We start from the raw sequence: 5186 nt of genomic DNA, 5'->3' as shown, positions 1-5186 counted from the left end.
TTGGTCACTCAATTATCTTGATAAACAAAATAATCGGCAAACACACATATATCAAGCTATTTTAACCAAATTCTACTTAACATTTAAACTAAAATATGCATTTAAATTTATTATATCTTCATTAGACCTTTCACTTTCAAAACATAAGAATATCAATTTATTCCTTCTTCCATGTCTCTGTCAACTACTTAAATTATCACATAACATAAATTTTGTACTCTCCTATCCATCCTAACTCATTCGGCTTTAACAATTACCCATTTCTCATAAAAGAAATTAACAAATAAAATAAACATTCCATTAACCCCTATGGCCGAATGTACCAAGCATTACTTAACTAAAATTCCACAAATTTCAACCTCATAATAATCTCTACTTATTCAATACAACATGAAACAACCTCTACTCCTAACCTCTTGATATACGGCTTAATGCCCAAACCACCATGAAAGTTTGATTTTTTTTTTCATGACATTGTCGAAATGCATTTTAACAATTAGCTCAACCTACAAAGGAAGTTAAAACCAACATTTCAAAACTTACCTCTAACTAGAAAAAGGGTTGCCGAATTTCCTTAATGAAAACTTCCATATTTCCTTCCTTTTTGTTTCGGTTTTGGCAAGGTGGAGAAGAAGATGAACACCCCTCTTCTATTTTCTCTTTTATTAATCTTTATTTTTCATCTATTTTAACTTACTTACCAATATTTAATTATAAATAATATAAACTTAGTGGAGAAAATCCTTACTTGGCCGGCCACTTTGTATAAACTTGGCATTTTGACATGCAAACCCAAACCTCCCTATTTTAATACTATTTGGTCCTTACATATTCACCTATCATATTTTCTTAAGTTCTCAACTAAGTCAATCAAATGAAATTCACATTCATGAGGCTAAATTAACAATCTCAAATTTTCACACATGCACTTCCACACATAAAGATATGCAAATTTTAATATTATAACTCGATTTTGTGGTCCCGAAATCACATCTCGACCAGGGTCAAATTAGGGATGTCACAAATATAAACATAAGTTTAATAATTCTAAGTTAAAGAAATGTAATTAATCCAACACAAGTATGTTATCTTGATTAAATCTTATTTGAAATCGTGCATTAGAACTCCTTTGTTTTATTTTAATTATTTACTTAGTTTTTAAATTGTTTTTTACCATCTTTTAAAACCAAATTATTTTTACCTCGCCAAAGTGTTTTACAATTAATTTCATAAATAATTCCTTTTACAGTCACTGTAGTTACGATAACTCGACATTTACTTGTCACTTTATTACTTGTTACGATTGTGTACACTTGCATAGTTTCTGTCGTTCCAAGTTTTTGGCGCCGTTGCCAAGGACTGTTTTAAAAAAGCTATTATTTGTGAATTTGTTAGTTTTACATTTTGGTTTATTTTCCTGTTTAAATTTTTACTTAATTTTTCTGTGATTATTACAAGTGTTTATGAGTATTGACCATATTATTGACTTACTCCCTGTAGACCCTGAGATAGAACGAGCCTTTCGACAGCGAAGAAGACAAGCGAACCAAAAAAGGATCGAAGGAATGAATTTTGAGAATATGAAACAAGGAAATGGAGCAAACCTTACTCAAAATCCTATCCTTATTGCTGATGATAGGGATAGAGCCTTAAGACAATATGTTGTGCCAATGTTTAATGATCTTAATCTGGGTATTAGGAGACCAAAATTGACGCACAATAATTCGAGCTGAAGCCAGTCATGTTCTAGATGCTTTAGACAGTGCAGTGGAATGCCTACCGAAGATCCTCATTTTCATTTAAGACTGTTTATGGGGTGAGCGACTCTTTCAAATTAGCTGGAGTACCCGAAGATTCATTAAGATCGAAGTTGTTCCCATACTCACTAAGGGACAGAGCTCGAGCCTGGCTGAACTCATTGCCACCAAACTCAATTTCCACATGGCAAGAATTAGCCAAAAGATTCCTCATGAAGTATTTCCCTCCAAGTAAGAACGCTAAGTTGAGGAACGAGATCACTACCTTCCAACAAATGGATGATGAGTCCTTGTATGAGGCATGGGAACGATACAAAGAATTATTACAAAAATGCCCTCATTACGGAATCCCACATTTCATCCAACTTGAGACATTTTATAATGGTCTCAGTGCTCACCGAGGATGGTAGTGGACGCCTCCGATAATAGTGCTCTTCTTTTTAAGTCTTACAATGAGGCTTACGAAATCATCGAGAGGATCGCCAGTAACAATTATCAATGGCCAACCAATCAAGCCACGTTAGGAAGACGAGTCGCTGGAATACATGAAGTGGACGCTCTCACTTCACTCGCATCTCAGGTATCTTCAATACCCTCAATGCTTTAGAATCTTACCACTAATGGGTCTAACAGTTTTGCAGCCCAACCACCTCACCAATTTGAGAGTATAGCCTGTGTTTATTGTGGGCAAGGACATTTGTTCGAAGACTGTCCATCGAACCCTGAATCCATATATTACATGGGTAACCAGAACCAAAATCGAGGAGGTCAAGGAATGCAATCCAACTTCTATAACACATTATGGCGAAACCACCCAATTTTTTCTTGGAGTAACCAAGAGCTAGAACCAGTAACAACTACGCCCAACCTAGACCGACCAGATGGGCCAGCTTGCAACTGAACTTAGAAACTGACCACAAGGTGCTTTACCTAGGGATACGGAGAATCTAAGAAATCCGGGGAAAGAACACTGTAAAGCGTTAACATTGAAGAGCGGAAAGATAGTAGAGCCCAACACCATCGAAGCTAAAAAGTTGCTAGCTGACACTCAAGACTCAGAAGAAGTTCAACCTAGTGTTGAAATTCTAGTTTCACCAGAACCAGAATCTGCAAAATCTGATAAGGTAACCTTAGAATCACCTAATTCTGAGCAACTAACAACTGTGTTAGATGCAGAATTTCCACCAAAGACAAATCAACTAGTACCAGTTCTAGTAATGAAACCTTCACCACCTTACCCTCAAAGACTTCAGAAGCAGAAATAGGAAATTCAATTCAAGAAGTTCCTTGATGTACTCAAGCAACTTCATATCAACATCCCGTTGGTAGAAGCACTTGAACAAATGCCGAACTACATCAAGTTTATGAAAGATATATTATCCAATAAATGAAGACTTGAAGAATTTGAGATGGTAACTCTGACAAAGAAATGCAGCGCATATCTTAAAGACAAACTACCCCCAAAGCTGAAGGATCCTGGTTGTTTTACCATACTTTGCAACATTGGAGCAGCATATTGTGGTAAGGCACTATGTGACTTAGGTGCAAGTACAAACTTGATGCCTATGTCAATGTTTAGAAAGTTGGGTATAGGTGAAGTTAGACCTACTACAGTTACACTTCAACTAGCAGATCGATCCTTAGCACATCCAGAAGGAAAATTTGAGGATGTATTGGTATGTGTAGATAAATTCGTCTTTCCTACTGACTTTGTGATTCTAGATTTTGAAGCAGACAAAGAAGTACCAATTATCCTAGGAAGATTGTTCTTAGAAACTGGAAGGACCCTTATTGATGTGCAGAAGGGCGAGCTTACGATGTGTGTTCAGGATGATCAAGTAACATTTAATGTTTTTAAGTCTACGCATTTTCCTGACGCGGTTGATGATTGTTCTGCAGTATCCAACTTAGAGGGTTTAATACTGGAAAAGGAACTCAACTCTTTTAAGGATCCACTGGAAAGAATTTTGACATTGGACCCTCCAAATGATGAAGAGGAGGATGAGTACTTAGCTTTGCTAGAGGCTAATCAAAGGGGATTTAATCCGCAATACCATTTTGAATCTTTGGAGTTAGAGAAGAGGGAGTATGCTCAACCAAAAGCATCAATTGAGGAACCACCTAAATTAGAACTCAATGTATTACCTTCACATTTAAAATACGTTTATTTAGGTAACGCTTCTACTCTGCCTGTGATTATTTCAGCAGAATTGACTATTGAGCAAGAAGAGAAACTTATCTTAGTCTTGAAACAATTCAAGAAGGCTATCAGATGGACCATAGCCGATATTCACGGTATTAGTCCATCTGTATGCATGCACAAGACTATCTTGGAAGATGGTGGAAAAGGGACGATTGATGGACAACGAAGACTAAACCCCATCATGAAGGACGTGGTGAAAAAGGAAATTATCAGGTGGTTAGATGCGGGTATTATTTATCCCATCTCAGACAGTTAGTGGGTAAGTCCGGTCCAGTGCGTGCCAAAAAAGGGAGGTATAATAGTTGTAGAGAACAAGAATAATGAGTTGATACCAACTAGAACTATTACGGGATGGAGGATTTGCATCGATTACTAGAAGCTGAACGGGGCAAGACTATTACTATTTTCTTGATGGATACTCAGGGTATAATCAGATTACAGTGGCACTGGAAGATCAACACAAGACGACATTCACCTGCCCGTGTGGTACATTTGCATTTAGACGCATGCCATTTGGTTTATGTAATGCACCTGCTACATTTCAAAGATGTATGATATCTATTTTTACTAACATGGTTGAGAAGTACTTGGAAGTTTTAATGGATGACTTTTCAGTATTCGAAAATACTTACGATGATTGCTTAGCCAATTTAGCTAAGGAACTAAGGCGATGCGAAGAAACGAACCTCGTACTTAACTAGGAGAAGTGCCATTTCATGGTACGAGAAGGAATTGTTCTAGGGCATCGGATAACAAGACATGGCATCAAGGTAGGTAAAGTGAAGGTAGACGTTATTGAAAAGCTTCCACCGCCAGCATCTGTAAAGGGTGTTAGGAGCTTTTTGGGCCACGCTGGTTTCTATCAAAGATTTATCAAGGACTTCTCCAAAATTGCTAAACCCTTATGCAAATTATTGGAGAAGGACACGACATTCAAGTTCAATGATGAATACTTAAGAGCTTTCACGGATTTGAAAAGTCGATTAGTTATGGCACCCATAATTGTCACACCAAACTGGGATTTCCCATTTGAATTGATGTGTGACGTAAGCGACTTCGCGATAGGAGCTGTCATGGGCCAGTGAAGGCACAAAGTTTTTCATCCTATCTACTATGCAAGTCGGACTCTTACAGGAGCTCAACTGAACTATACGATAACAGAAAAAGAGTTACTTGCTGTTGTATTTGCTTTTAACAAGTTTTGATCCTATCTTGTAGGTACCAAA

At 37.1% G+C, this 5186-nt stretch overlaps 1 non-coding gene across 1 annotated transcript; it reads right to left on the bottom strand.

Moving 5' to 3' along the window:
• Nucleotides 1–1999: 1999 nt before the first annotated feature.
• On the bottom strand, nt 2000–2106 carry LOC128289612 (small nucleolar RNA R71). The gene has a single exon (XR_008279256.1). It is a non-coding gene; the product is annotated as a small nucleolar RNA R71 (small nucleolar RNA).
• Between the last annotated feature and the right edge of the window lie 3080 nt (nt 2107–5186).

The sequence above is a fragment of the Gossypium arboreum genome, chromosome 2 (genome assembly GCF_025698485.1).
Source record: "Gossypium arboreum isolate Shixiya-1 chromosome 2, ASM2569848v2, whole genome shotgun sequence".
Classification (NCBI taxonomy): Eukaryota; Viridiplantae; Streptophyta; class Magnoliopsida; order Malvales; family Malvaceae; genus Gossypium; species Gossypium arboreum.
This window is presented reverse-complemented; position numbering and strand designations above follow the sequence as displayed.